The 16,834-nt window shown below is 31.9% G+C and overlaps 1 long non-coding RNA gene across 1 annotated transcript; it reads right to left on the bottom strand.

The window, feature by feature from the left end:
* Positions 1-10,727: 10,727 nt before the first annotated feature.
* On the bottom strand, positions 10,728-16,587 carry LOC118204720 (uncharacterized). Its single transcript, XR_015039101.1, has 3 exons — positions 16,506-16,587; positions 15,344-15,453; positions 10,728-10,960 (listed from the first exon to the last, which is right to left on the bottom strand). It is a non-coding gene; the product is annotated as an uncharacterized LOC118204720 (long non-coding RNA).
* Between the last annotated feature and the right edge of the window lie 247 nt (positions 16,588-16,834).

Here is a 16,834-nt window from a genome sequence, read left to right on the forward strand (position 1 = left end):
TTACTAGGGCCTATCGTACAACTTCTACAGATGCCTTAAATGTGCTTGCCGGACTACTTCCTTTACACTTTAGAATTGAAGAAGAGGCAGCTAGGCAAACATTGAAGCAATTACGTCAAATTACTCAATACAAAGATGAGATTTATAACCCCTCGGAATATGAAGGATCTCTAATTAATATTCAAATACATCCAGCCAAGAAAGGAATTGGAGTCCGCATACTGCACCAAAACGCAACAGATCCAGAAGTTAAAGTATGCCTATATACAGATGGATCGAAAATTGATAATGGCGTAGGAAGTGCATTTGTTGCAGTCGCAAACCAAAACATTCTACATACTTGGCAAGGGCACTTGCATGAAAATAATATTGTCTTCCAGAGCGAGTTGAGCAATATTACAATACCAAGAAAACAGATTTTGAACCACTGCCTAACGCCAAAGAAATAAGCGACATTGTTAAAGCGTTAAACACCAATAAAGCACCAGGTCCTGATGGGATAGATAATGGCATTCTGCAAGCCATTAACAGTATGCATCCGGAGTTACTGCATGCCTACATCACTGCGTGTTGGCGCAACAGATATTTCCCAGCCGGCACGAAACTTGGTGAGGTGGTGCTCTTCCTCAAAGCGAAAAAAGACCCTAATGTACCAACGTCTTACCGGCCTATTTGCCTTCTTCCTGCCTTGGGTAAAGTACTAGAAAGAGTCGTCCTTCAAAGACTTAAACACTATATCCTGTCTGGACAAAGCATAAATGACAAACAATACGGCTTCATTCCTGGCAGATCGGTGGATCACGCGCTGCAGCACCTACGAAAATTAATAGCAAATAACAGAATAAATAACCAACATAGTCTCATTTTCTCTGTGGATATACAGGGCGCTTTCGACTCGTTGTGGTGGCCCGATGTACTGAAGAGATTACAGGACATGGGTAGCCCTAAGATTCTCTTTGACCTTATTTACAGCTACCTAAGTGATCGCCGCTTACAAGCTACTACGGACGCAGGAGTTCACTCACGTTCCATCAATAGAGGCTGTCCTCAAGGATCCTGTCTGGGTCCACTGCTCTGGAATCTTGTAGCGGATACAGCGCTGACTCTCTTTAACACAGATCCTCACACGGAAATACTGGCTTATGCGGATGACATTTTGCTGGTAACCAAAGGGCACAGCCGCAACGCATGTGAGACTAGGGCACAACAAGCAATGGACAAGATGGCCAAATGGGCCAATGACCATAAGTTAACTATTGCCAACTCAAAAACCCAAGGTATGCTTATCTGTCCAGGTAAGCGCCATCGAAGAACCCCGTGCATCAACCTTCATGGGAAAAATATTAAAATAGTCAGAAACTTGAGGTACCTTGGAGTTATAATTGACGACACATTGACTTGGATGCCACATTTAAAGGAGGTCAAGGCACGACTTCACAGGATATTTCATTCCATGCTCAGAACAGCAGCACCAACATGGGGAGTTTCTTCGAGGATGCTTAAGACGTGGTACTCTGTAGTTGCTGAACGTATTGCACTATATGGAGCCTCCATGTGGGGCATAACGATCACTACTAAAATGGAGAATCTGCTACGCTCAGCACAAAGACCATTCCTCCTGAGCATTACCCGAGGATATAAAACCTCGCCCACTAATGCTCTAAACGTGATTTCAGGACTACCGCCTCTGCATCTCTTAGCTCAGCGCGAGAGTGCAATAGTGCGAGTGCTCCGACTCAAAGAGACAATAAGGTTATGGGATAGGACTTATGTTTATACTGACTATGAGCAAAGCATTCCCGAGCCACCTTGCCACCCGGCCGAATTCAATATCTCGATTAACTGCAGGTCACCAACGTGGTTCAACGCCACTGCAATCTACACCGATGGTTCCAAAGGAGAATGTGGCACCGGTAGCGGATTTTGTGTTCTACTTGGGAACCAGATCTTAAAGACCTGGGAAAGAAAGCTTAAGCACCACAACTCAGTTTTTCAGGCTGAAATGATTGCATTAAAAGCTGCACTTGTCTACGCACTGGAAAATAACTATTCCAGTATATATTCAGACTCAGCCTCTAGCCTCCAGGCAATCCAAGGCAAATGTAGTAAAAATCCACTCGTCAGGGCCATACAAAAACTCTTACTAAGAACACCTAAATACTATAGGCCTGAACTCCAGTGGGTACCTGCCCACACTGGAATATTGGGTAATGAAATTGCAGATGCAATAGCCAAAAGAGCAGCAACTGACCCCCACGTTCGCACACTTGACGTGCCTCTCCCGGTTTCGTTCTTAAAAGCTGAGCTCGAGAGAGAATTACTCAAACGTTGGCAACATCTGTGGGAGACAGAAACCACCGGCAGAAGAGTTTACAGATTTTTTCCAAAAGTCTGCCGGCTTCTAAAATCTGGCTCGTCTCACTTCACTCAGTATCTAACAGGACATGGTCCGTTCATGACTTACCTGCATCGCTTCAGACGACGCGAAAACGAGCATTGCTCATGCGGGATGGTAGGAGATCCGGACCACTATCTGTTCGCTTGCAGAGAGACCGCTAAATATCATCTTAGGCAACCAGTAGCAAACTACATCCATGCATGGGCCGAAGCTACTTCAAAAAATCGCAATGCATTGAAACGCATATGCGATTGCATAAACATTGCACGCATAATCTCAGACAGGCTGGAGTAATTCTCAGCCACCATCCTCGTCAGCAGCACAGCCCCTGTATGCTCTGTACCTGTAGCGAACTAATTTTATCTTAAGTTAGCTTATTCGGCTTTTCTTATTCCCTGTATATATTTATCTTCTTGAACTGTAAACCTTGAATTATGAACCTTGAACTATGTATTTTGCCTTATTTTATGTATTGTTTCCACTATTTTGCCTTTTTTTTATTTTATGCATTGTTTTACTTTCTAGTATTTTACTTATTACTTTTAGTATTGGTAACCACCTATCCATTACTCTGTAAATATGTAACTGGAATTGTTCTTCACGCCCGCAATGCACCCTTCTTCCATCATGCACTATCGTCTTCGTCCAGCATTTGTTTGCACTGCCCCCAGCAGTCGTCTTGAGCACAATATGTATTTATAAGTGTGTATTTTGTTCAAGTTATTTCCGTCAGCGGGGCTACCTGGCCGATATGCTAACTACCCAGTGGACCGGCTGCCTCGCTGTCGGTGGAAAGAAAGAAAGAAAGAGCGAAATGTTGGCTATAAAAAAAAGCATTAACTTACCTAGTAGAACAGCGTCATAATAGAGCTATCATATTTACTGACAGTTTATCCTCGATACATGCGATCAATAATCCCGATCACTCTTCTCCCATTGTAACTGCAATACAAAAGATACTAAGAGAAAACTACAATAGCCAATATTTCCTCAAATGGGTCAAAGCGCATGCAGGTCATGCATGGAATGAATTTGCTGATACTTTAGCAAAGCAAGCGGCTGAAAATCCTACAGAACACAATATAAGGCAGTATCATATACTCTGGTCAATGTCACACTTCAAAAAAACACTCAGGCAGAAAGCAACTGACACATGGCAAAATGAATGGAATATCAGCAATACAGGACAAAGGACAGCTTATTTTATTCCAAAGGTGCATCTTGAACGCAATATAGGGAATTCACTGTTAGTCCGATTTGTCTCAGGGCATGGCCCGTTTCCACAGTACTTTGAAAGATTCAAAATTACAGAAGCAGATAATTGTGTTTGTGGTAATATAGGCAGCCCGGATCATTATCTCACAGAGTGCCCACTCACAGAGCAGCATCACGTTCATTTACCAGAGCTTAATAGACAAGCCTATTGTAAATTTATAATTAAACAAAAATATCTTGTGGAAAAAATAACAAACATCATGGACAATCTATCTGCGTTAGGCACCGATCTTTGTCAAATAGCTTAGTAACACTGACTATGTTCATGTAATTATGTGCTTGAAAAGACACCTGCAAGTGAATACACTATCAATCAATTGTCTATTTGCGTGAATATAATAATAAAAGTCATGCACATACCTTCTGCCTTAGGCTTGATCAGTGCCAAACTGTTGAAAATTGCTGAATATGTACTTACATGCTTGAGAATACATTTGTGAATTACTGCATAACTATGTGTAATATTTATCAGAATTACTAGCAGTAGCAGTGCATAATTAGTATTGTAATGTATAATAATTGCATAATTGGTAATGTAATTAGTATTGTAATGTATAATAATTGTATAATTGGTAATGTTTCTATTATTTATCGTAACATACACTGTAAAGTCTATGTGTGTACTGCATAATTAGTATTATAATGTATTGAAATTGCATAATTCGTACTCTAATGTATAATTGATAATGTATGAATTGTATAAATCAGTATCGTAATATATAGTGCATGCTGCAAAATTAGTTTTTAAATGTATTATAATTGAATCATTAGTATCGTAACGTATTGTAAAAGTAGCATGTTAAAAAAGCCCCTGTATGGCCATGTATTTATATTTTTCTCAGATATCAACAAACACTGGGACCCGGGCAGTTGGACGGCAGCGAACCCCATTGGCGGCTCTGGATAATGGCGGACGTGGTTCTGTACTGATTAACCATTAAGGTAAAGGGACAGTGTCCACGTCTTCCGTCACTTATCACTTATCTATGTTATTCACATCGAAGGTTTCAACACAACATATATATCAGATTTAATTTGCACTATGTACCTGTAGAATCAAAATAAATTTGTTTAGCCTGCCAAAATTAATATTTATGGATATAAGAACATGTTCCAAAACATATACAGGGAAAAGAAAATGGGTAATATTCTTTGCATAATCTGCGGAAGATACCAAGTGAAAAATGGTAATTTTTTTCCCATTAGAATTCAGAACTCTAAATTTTAATTGACAAATAACATATTTTCCCTGCTAAAGGAATAAATTAACATTTAACTAGAAATCGTTTATGGAATGGGAAGAAAGATTTCAATGCTCAATTGATAAAACACAAAACTCTCCAACCATAGCGATTTTTCGTTTTTACTCTTTTTGTTGCCGTTAAATTTACCTCTTAGTTTTTCACAAAGTCTAACATATAGCTTATACAGGTAAGCAATACGATTAACATAATAAATAAATATATAAATAAAAAGAATGAGAAATTTAAATAATTTTAAAATAAAAATTAAAAATCTAAATTTGTGAATGAAGTAAAAATAACAATTTAATTAAAAGGAACTTGTAAATAGTCTCAAAATTTTAAGAGTTCCTAAAGTGTCACAAAAAACCATAAACCGTAAGAAAACCTTTAAAGTAAGAAGATAAAAAATTTGAAAAACCAAGTAAATTTTAATTTTACAGTCACGCCTTTTTATTTAAGTATTTATAAGTGCACTTTGTGTTAGAGAAAAAAACATAGACAAGAATTGCATGCCATGAAATCTTTTCATCAGTTTTAAAAGTTAACTTCGTGTGACATGTATTTTGCACTTTCATAGTATTTCATAAAACTAGACACATTTCATGAATATTACCTTGTAAACCAGTAGTTATTACTGAATAAGTACTACTAATCATACAGTGACAAAAGGAATTAAAAACAAGCAAAAAACTTTGTAAAATTAAGCAATAATTTAGATACGCATGTACTTGGCCGCAAAGAAATCATCATGCCTGTAAATTTAAAACTTGAAAATAAATATTATTCTACTTTATCATATAATAAAATCCTTATTAACCACTTTTAATCTGTAGTTGAGAATTGAATTACTGACTTGAAAGAGTCAGAAATTGAAAACAAAACGAGTTGCGCTGTATCAATTTACTTTTGAAGCATACTAAAAGCAAGTTTTTTGCTTCGAGGTTTATACTATACTACGCATTTAATTTAAGGCTCAATTATTACTTCTTTCAAAGTGACACCGCAACGGGAATAATTTTTCTAGAAATTAGAAGAAACATACACAACTAAAAAGAATTAGCCGATAAGTAGTTATCATGTTAAAGAAAGGTCTTTTCTCTTGGTGTATTTCCAGGTGTTTGGTAATGACAGAACAAGTACTTGAACTAAAGATTAAATAATTAATTTCAGCGCCTGAATGATGAAATAATTTAACAAATGCTAATTACGGCGAGGGCACGTTTTCTTTGAGGTCTTTGTCCCCTTTCAAGAAGTCTTTGGATGGTGTTGCCAGGATAGCATCAGCGGCGGAAAATTTCATCACAAGCTACGTTGGGTGTGCACTCCTATCTTAGAAGTTGCGGCGAAAATCGAACGGGTAAATACTTTATTAATCAGAAGCCACAAATTACGACTCGTATATGCGGTAACTCCGCATCTACAGAGAATAGAGGAATTGTCATTTCGTTGGCTTAAGTGAAACTTAAAATTGCGTTTTAGCTGCGTTGGTCATATTTTGTTTTTGACTTTAAGTATATCTTCACAGCATAATGACTATTTGAATTTAAGTGTGGTTAATTTTTTATTACTGAGCTTCTTTAAATTTCCATAAAATAGTGTTTGAAACACGTATTAATTATTTTTTACCTAAAACCATTTTGAGAATGGTGGAAGAGAAAAAAAACCGGAATTTATAAGGAAAAAAAAAAAAAAAAGACAGCCATTTGAAGACACTTCCAAGCTGCTCAATACAAGTGGGTTAACTAGATGCGGTGTTCTTGCTTGGTAGTAAAGATTATTTTGCTGGTCTTGTCTGCTGTTTGGTGTTAATAAAAGATTTTGTAATTTGAATGTATTATCAATATCCATCTAAAGATATGAAAAATTTCTTTTTCCTGTTAAAACAAGCTTACAACTTTGAAAATTAGAGCGATCAAGAATAAATCTCCAGTTAAATTAAGAGAAACAAATGTCTGTAAAATTTTATTACGAATGTAATAAAAAGCAGAGAAATTTTAAATGGTTGATAAATTAGGTATGCTTCTTGGTGAAATTAGCTGTGCCATTTAGACGCCATAATGAGTCTGTAGATTAAATTAATAGTTGACGTTACACAGATAGCATTAATTCATTAAATATTTGGCCGAATTGCTTATAGAAGTATTTTCAATGGTATTTCGTCACTCAGGTGCATTTTTTGCGATTTTATAAAAGAAAACCCTTGGCATTGTTTACTGTAAAAAAGAGATCGTAAAATTTCTGGATGTTCTTGCGTCACAGAGAGATGGCATTGAAGCAGTATGGGAAAACGCCAGCGCATAAGCGACAAATGAATTCTTAGCAGAAAGAATGTATATTCACAAATGTGAAATCAGACGACTTTGCTTTGAGGTTTTAAGTAACATATCCAGTTAAGTATCCAAAAGATTGGATTCCCTTAATTAGCTTGAATCTATGACCCTTCTGAATGAAGGTAGCTTTCTCTCTTATACTTCCAAATTTTTTAAATATTGCTAAATAAAAGAAGTGATAGCCTATACTGCAGACTGGTTGATTTTATAATAAACCTGTACATGAACTGTTACGGTTTATAAATACCAACGACATTCATAGCAGTATGAGTGAAGCTTATATATTACGCTATAATAATAGTTTTAACTTCCAAAAGGACAAAAGCACAAAACTAAGTGGAAGCACAAAAATAAGTAATAGGAAAAGCACAAAAATAAATGTCCGTTCCCAAAACGTGATTAGGGAATTTCTACCATCAAAAGTCACTGCGGGTCTCATGGACGCTCGAATTGTGTCTGCAATGTATCCAAATTACTCCATGGGACTTACTGGTGCCGGTGGAGCTTGCAGTGTGTAGGGGACCAGACTAAACGTTGGATTTTCTTGCTACATGTTCGTTACTTTAGCTAATGTGGCACTAATGTAGGTTTTTAATGTTTTTAGCTATCATGCCAACTGTCTAACTCTTGGTAGATGTTAAGCGAATTCTCTCTAAGTCTAAAGTGACAACTGAAACTTGAGAAGGGTGTAAAATAATCTAAAAGTAAATAAGAACAGATAGCGAACTTTGTGCTTACGACTCAGCCAACAACTTGTGGCAAGATAACTTAAAGTAAGAGTAAATCAAATGCAAAATTTAAATTCAAATAAACTAGTAGCCGGAGGCTACACAATCAATTTAACAAGAAGTTGGCTCTAAACTTAACCGGAGTGTAATTCATCTATCCAGAATTGCGATGCAAGGCCGAGGACAACTCTTTTCTGAGATAGCAACCTAGTAACAAGGCCACAAGAGGCAAGACATACCCCAGGCAGCATGCATTCGTAAATTGCACGAGAAAAATACGCGCAATTTACGAATGGCCTTTCGTATAAAAAACGTTCAAGTTGAACGTAAAAATATCATAAAAAGTGTCCAGTGGCAATTACTAAATATTTACGTATATTTTTACATTATACTATACGTAACTTTTACGTAAAATTTAGGTATATTTACGCGAGAGACTACTGTTCATTCGCAACTTTTACGTATAATATACGTAAATTTCAGGGATTTACGTATATATTTAGTAAAAATTTACGTAAATTTTCCCGCTTTTTTACTGTATATAAACGTATATATTAGGTAAAAATTACGGTAGATATTCCCCGTATTTTACGGTACAAAAACGTATATATTTGATAGTAATTGATCTAAATCTTCCCTATGTTTTCTTTGCATATGCGAATGACTGGTAAAAATTTAATCCGATGTATTCTCCACTTTACTGTGTATAAATGCACATTTTTTGGTAATAAATTTGCATAAATCTCCAATTACCTTTTCACTGCATTTTTCATAAAATGTACTTATTTTAATCTCATATTTTTTATATAAATCTATGCAAAAACTTTCTGTATGCTATGATTAAAAGGTAAAATAATTTTTATATCAAATTCTTACATATCTGCCTTTTAGTTATGTACAGCAATATAGAAATATATAACTGGAAAATTTAAATGAAAAAAAAAAAAAAAAATTCCATTAAAAAATTACATAACACTTAAAGGCTGAAAATGACTTTTAATATTTCATTTCAAAGTGACTACAAAATATGCAATAAATTTCGTAAACATCAATTCTGTGTTTTAAATCAATGCTATCGTTCATTTGCTTGTTTACTAAATTCATTTGATAAATTTAAATTTAGTAAAAAACTGAAGCAAACAGTTGTTTACTAAATTCATCATTACTAAATAACACTTTAAATAAATTATTTGCTTTTCTGAAGGACATTTTCTTATGCCATGTAAATGAATGATAGCATTAATTGATTTATAACATAGAACTCAGGTTTACAAAATTTATTGCATATTTTGTAGTCACTTTGAAATGAAATATTAAAAGTGATTTTCAGCCTTTTAGTGTTATGTAATTTTTGAATAGAAATTAATTTTTTTGCATTTAAATTTTCCAGTTATATATATTCCATATTGCTGTACATACCTAAAAAGTGGATATGTAAAAATTTGATATTAAATTAATTTTATCTTTTAATCATAATATGCAGAACATTTTTGCATAGATTTATATAAAAAATAAGAGATTAAAATAAGCACATTTTACGAAAAATGCAGAAAATAGGTAATTGGAGATTTACGCAAATTTTTTACCAAAAATGTGCGTAACTGTTAATGCATACACAGTAAAGAGGAAAAGACATCGGACTAAATTTTTACCAAAGTCATTCGTATATGCAAAGAAAACATAGGGAAGATTTAGGTCAATTATTATCAAATATATAAGTATTTGTACCGTAAAATACAGGGAATATCTACGTTAATTTCTATCTAAAGTACAATATAGTTAATTAACAAATTCAGTAAACGAATGTAGCACAAAAGAAAACATCATACGTTTAGATTATTTGAATGAGTGTGCTAAATTTTAAAATTGTTAAATATAGACCAGGAAACTGTAGAAAACTTACCTTTTCCAATAGTTTACCAAGTTGACTTTGTTATTTTCCTTGAAGATGAATGTTTAATGTCACAAATATTTCATTCATATCTTCAGATAATACACAAATCTATACATATTTATTTATTAAAATTCAGTTTATCCCAAACATGTTAAAGAAAATATTAATTTGCATGCAAGTTAATCAAGTAACTTCTGTTTTAATTACAGACATAATTATGATATGTAAAAATTTTACATTTATCAGTCAATCTTGCAATGTATTGTAATCTATTATTGTTGTCTTTCTCAGTTTAAAATCTTATAAATATATTAGATCAGTACTAAAAGTTCACCTCTACAAAAGAAATGTTTTATTGAGGTATTTTTAAAAAGTTCCCTTTTACAATGTAACTGTTAATTTCATAAATAAGTTCATAAAATTATGCAAATTCAAAATTACCTAAATATGTTCTTTATTTTATCTTATATACCAGATAAAATTTTAAAAAGTTAATTTGTTTAGGAATATTTAAGTTTTTAAATATTTATCTCATGTGACTTTTTCTATAACATCATTATAAATGTACATGTTGATGTGGACATACCAATTATTTTTTTTTCTCATCAAATAGCTTTATGGTATTAAATGATTTACAAAGAGGCAACTGGACAAAAGAAAGCAATTAGAAGTTGGCTAATTTTTTTATTAATTTGTTGTCAAATGCTGTACATTTTAGATTATGCTCATATGATGACAATGAGTTATTTAAATTATAAAATTATTATGAACATATCCCACATAAATTAACAAGTATAAAATTTCAAGTTGTTTAAAGTATTATGAACTGTATTACTTGCAAAAGAAATACACATGAAATTAATTTAAGAATTAGGTTTATTTTACAGGTATTCGAAAACTGCAATTACTGTTAAACAATAAAAACTAACATTAAATCTGAAGAGCATATTTTTTTTTTTTTTTCAATAATAAAATTCAACATAGACTTCATGCAGCTTCGCCATATTTGTTCTATAGTTCGCTGTCTTTAATATCCTGCTCGATTTTTGTAAAAGTGAATTCTTTGTCACCCAATGTTTTGAGAACAGCTCCTAAACAAGAAAAAGAAAAATTTGTAATAATTCCACACTTCAGATGTTTTCAGTTTTTAAATATAGTTGAAGTATTAAAAGATGCATATAAAATGCACTGAGTATTTCATATTTAAAAATTTACATTTCAGTAATTAAAAATTTAATTTCATACTATCACACAGTAAGCTTCAATTATATACCTTACACAATGCCTATAATTTCAAGTAAAAAATACTTAAGATTTGTTTAGAACTGCAAGGTTGAGAAAGTCTTTAATGGCTATGTTTGTATTTAAGTACATGAGAAAAAACTTAATTTTGTATTAATTATATTGCATTAGCCTTTTCAATTTTACTCCTACATATAGTAAAGAATATTCACTTTCTTACAGATAACTTTTTCTTAAATAAAGAGTAAGCAGAAAACTAATCACAACACTACATACATATAACAGAATACTTCATAAACATATACATGTCATTAACATACATATATGCATTAACAGGCTATTTTACACATTTCAATAAACCAGAAACCAATACACAATCAAAAGTATTATCAGTAAATTCCTCCAAAATCAGAGCAAAAATCTTTAATTATGATAACAATGGCATCTCAGTTTGCAATATAAAATATTTCAAGTCTACATTCATGTGCATTCTAAGCACACAGAAAGCTGAATAACAATAAAATTATAAATACCATAAAAAAGTTAAGAGCCTCGTAGAATGATAGCAAGACTAAATGAAGTCTTCCTTCAAAAATCAATTTAAATTCAAAAATTTGCCTTCCTGTTTAACATCTCAAAATAGAGTTACTGCTTACACTAACTAAATTTCCTGTCTTGGCAAAATAAAAATTGTCACTTCTGTTGCAGGAAATATTTGCTGCAAACTTTGTATGCAAATAATCCAGTGAAAAAATTTTAATTGTGGCTTGAATATTTTCTTTATTAAATAAATGAAAAATTCCCACATAATATTAATTTATGATCCACATGAAGCTTTTTACCTCTACCATACCATGCAGCTATTTTAAAATATATACTCTCATATAAAAGCCACAGAATTTTTTTACCAATATTAATATAGTATAAATCATTAATAAATCTTCTAAAAGCAGCCCCAAAATTTCTGAATTTGATATCCAAAACATAATTCTACGTAACTGTTAATGTATGCATTTGCTTGCACATACTTAAAATGAATTATACACACAAAAACTTAACATATTAACTTTAATAAATTCTTAAATAGCAGGATGACTCAATTAAGGTAAAATATGAAAGAAATCTACTTGATGGAATAGTTGTAAAAGATATATTTAAAAAAAGCTAATATTGTTTACCTTACACGTGGCAGAAATTGAGTAAACTGTATGCAGCTGGATTATTTATTAGGAATAGAAGTTAGTTCAAAGTACCAAAGTCACACTAGGGCTTTAACCATTTGGGTGCAAAGAAGCATCTCAATTTAAAAAAGCTAATAGAATTTTATAACTTTTACAATCTAGTACAAATATTAGACACATAAACAACACTAATGCCATTATTTACTTGCATATTTTCTTTCTTTGTGTACTTTACTCCTTAATTTTTCAGGATATGATTTAGAAACAGAGTTATGGTAAAAACGTATACTGGTAAAAAAAATATTGCTGAAACTGATAAGTCCTTTGAATTATATACTATAGTGCAAAGAGAGATGGAATATGTGACTAAATATGATAAATCAGATTACAATAACATTAAACAAATAACATGAAAAACTGAAAAATGAAATTTTATTTGAAATTATTTTTTAACTCATGGAAAGACAGTATTTCCAACTTACTAAATTCAATTATATTTTACATTCGTCAAACCAATATTGGTAAGAGAGTTGTATTTAAAATCGGTGCTAAGCTAAAGCTGCTTTCTTGCCTAATTTTATACTATTGAAAATACCGGTAATTGTCAAAGTTATTCGTACTCAATATGTGTAAGATTATTAATGAGCTGCCAAACCGCAGTTAACCATCTAATATACTACATTCAACATTATTATTTTTCTTTTTGAATGTCAGGTTTTCATTATTACTGCCAATATATCTGTAACAGGACATAAAGATTGAGTTAATGTAGAATAGAAAATTACCTTGCAAGTTAGCACCTTTACCTTAGTGGCAGTACTTCAGAATACTTTCTAGAGAATGTATGCAAGCAATGCATACATTCTCTAGAAAAAACATTTTAAATTATTGTACTTAAAAAAAAAATTCATATTTGTTATAGCAAAACATCATTAACACAATAAACCAGAGTTGAATGCAAATCTAGCTTAACTCCATTCTTGAAAACTAGTTTATTACTTTCAATTTAATTTAAAAATAATAAAAAATAAGGTACGTATTATGATGACTACCTAGATATCTCACCTAAACTGGCAATCCTTGTAGGTTATACAGGTTAACCCTAATATAGGTTATAAAGGGCACTAAGATAGAGAGTATTAATCCCACACTAGGGACCCTAACATTTGGTAGGAACAGTTTGAAAGTGAAACAGATATTTATAGTGAACCAATGCAAAACAAAAACAATAGTTCTTTAGGGACGAAGCCGCAAAACAAAAACAATAGTTCTTTAGGGACAAAGCCCCTTTGGACTAATAAATACGAGTAAATTAACAGCTTTTAGCTATTTTTTCTTCTTGTAAAAAATAGACATACAGAATATTTTTAGAAAATAACAGTACTTTAAGCATGCATTTTCCACATATTTAACACAATAATTCATTCTAGCTCTGTTCCAATACTGGCAAAGGTACTCCTCTGTTATTAGGAAGGGATTCAGAAATGTACAATGAAACCTCGAGATACGAGGAAAGTATGAGCAAAATACGAGCATTAATTCAAGTAACGAGCAATGAGCCAGGCTGTTGGTACGGGTAGCGCCATTTCCCTATCCGGCTCAACTCGGGGAATCCCCTTGTCAGATCACTCAGTGTTCTTTTATATACGTGTTTGTGCACTTGTAAGTTAATTGTTTTGACATTTAACGTGAAAATAATTATTTCAAGATGCCTCGCAAGAAGATTGTTGCCTCAGATAGTGCTGCAAAGAAAAATAAGGAGGCCATGGCCGTCGATATCAAGAAAGAAATCATAGATAAACATAAGCATAGTGACGGAATTGGCGAAGACTTGCGGCCTTTCAACATCGAAAATCTATACTATTCTGAAGAAGCAGGAAGAAATTAAGAAACCTGATGTAGCCAAAGGAATTATAGTTGCTTCCAAGCACCATAAAAGTACTCCTAGATGTTGAGAAGCTGTTGTTGGTGTGGATTAATGAGAAGGAGTTAAAATGTTGGTAACAAAGTTAAACTATTGTTATATTATTTACCAGTGTTATTTATTAGGAAAAATTGACTTGATATTAAAATGTTGATATTTTTTGGGATGTGGAATGGGTTAACTGAATTTCCATTATTTTCAATGGGGAAGCTTATTTCTAGATACGAGAAATTCGCTATACCAGTTGAATGCTGAAACGAATTAAACTCGTATCTCGGGGTTCCACTGTAGATATGTAAGCATGTGTATATGCATGTATGCGCATATATGTGTATAAGTATACACATACATACATAAAGAATATACACATACACACACGAGCACCTACATTTAAAAATGCATGCATATAAACACACATTTCTGAATCTGGTCCTGATAACAGAAGAATACCTACATGAATCATAAGATTTACATTAATCAGTTTTATTAGAATTCTTAAATGCAGAGGATTTACATTAATCAGTTTTATTAGAATTCTTAAATGCAGAGGATTTACATTAATCAGTTTTATTAGAATTTTTAAATGCAGAGGATTTACATTAATCAGTTTTATTAGAATTCTTAAATGAAATCTTCACTATCCGAAAATTCAGCTTCATTTCCAGGACAATCTCATTTATATTATTTCCCTCTAACAACTGAATATTTTGAAAACCTTTTCTATTCCATGGAAAACTAATGCTACATTAAACATACATTTTCTAAATCTGAAAATTTAAAGTTAGCTTAGAAACTGTAATCATTCTTAAAAAAGTTTGATTTATGCAGATGTTAGATCAATAAAATTACTTTCCTGTGAAAAAGTAATATGGCATTGAACAACACAATTTTACACATCAAGATATACTGAGTGAAAATCCCTGAAATGTTTTATTTCTTGGTATCTCTGCAAGAATTGTTTAAATAAGACTACCTCCCTTCTTTAAAAAAAAATTTTTAGTAAATACTATGAAGAAAATTGGTTACATTATTTACAGTTCATAATTAATAGAAAATAAATCATTTCTTAGCTTATCAGAATTTATTTTTATCACATTCATAAACAGTACTAATTTAAACAAACATACCATTATGATTTCAATAACTATGAAATAGAAAATCCAAATCTGCATCTTTGATGGTCTAGTAGATTGGATGTCTCGTTTACTACAATTCAGCAGAGTGCTGACTCCCTAGACTGTAATATATATATATAATTAATTTACAAGGGAAAAGCAACAAAAATATAAACAATTTCTTGGTTTTATATAAGCATTTCTGCACATTTACAATTTTAATTTTTTTAACTATCTAGTTATATCAAAATACATGATTTGGTAAAATATAATTCAAATAATTTAAGGTATTTTAGATCAAATACTAATTTTTCATGCAAGTCTAATAATCAACATAACTATCAAGTTTTGACTTCGAAAATTATGTTCAGAGAAACTTGAAGCTGCAGTAAATAGTAATAAATTTATTCAAAACTGAAAGTAAAGCATTCTTACTTTAACTATGGCAGATCTTTTAAAACAACAAAATCAAACAAACAAAAAAGAAATGCATTCATGAAAGGACTTAGGACTTACTTATTATTCATGAAAGGATATATTTCAGTAATTACAAGTGCATAAAAATTCAGTATATATATATAAAAAAATTAACACAGATTTGGAACAAAGTACCTGTGTTTCTATGGCATAAAATTTCCTTTTTTAATAGCACAATATCTTTGAGTTAAAGATTATATATTAAAGCAAATTTATAAAACTAAATTCAAAAATAAGAAATTAAATTATTTTTAGGGAAAACACTAAGCAAATAAAAAAAATTTTGAATTTCATAAATAAATGAAAGTTACATGCTTTATTTTTTGGCATAAGGTAGATAACATTTCCATAACAGATTTCTGAACAATTAGTCATGTTAATATTGCCTTTCTTTTTCCATTAAAAGCTATTTCCTGCTTAATTACAGTATGCTTTAAGATAAACATTAAAACGTTTGAGTAAAAATAATATAACTATAAAAAGGTGAGACACATACAAAAAGGAGTGACACAAACAGTAAGAAACAGACTAGTGCAAAATTTAACAGTACCAAATCCTGAAAATGAATCATTAGGCACGTACACAAAAGAACAACACATGGAAAATCACATTTCCTACACAGACGCTATTTATAAAATTTTGTATAGATGAAGAAAGTACGAGTATTAAACACTTAAAATATAAAATATTCACTTACTTTCTTCAAATATAACTTCGATGGATTCAGTCACAAACGCCAATCCACGAACAAACAGTATTCTTTGCGACCGCCATTGCTGAGTGCTGACTTTACAAATATCCCGCCACAACCGGAAGTAGAAAGTGTCTGCTTTGCCATTGGTCAGTGAACAAGAATTGCAACGCTTTTTTTTTTTTTTCTTTATAATTAAATATATTAAGAAAGCCTCTAAATTAGCATATGAAATAAACTTACTTTTGCATTATATAAATTTATATTCACAGCATCTCTGTATTAAGATAATAATTAAATTTTTCTACGAAAAATAGAAATGTCCGTGTATGCGC

This window comes from Stegodyphus dumicola, chromosome X2, assembly GCF_044657685.1.
Source record: "Stegodyphus dumicola isolate Sdum_Otavi_A_Nest chromosome X2, ASM4465768v1".
In the NCBI taxonomy this organism is placed as follows: Eukaryota; Metazoa; Arthropoda; class Arachnida; order Araneae; family Eresidae; genus Stegodyphus; species Stegodyphus dumicola.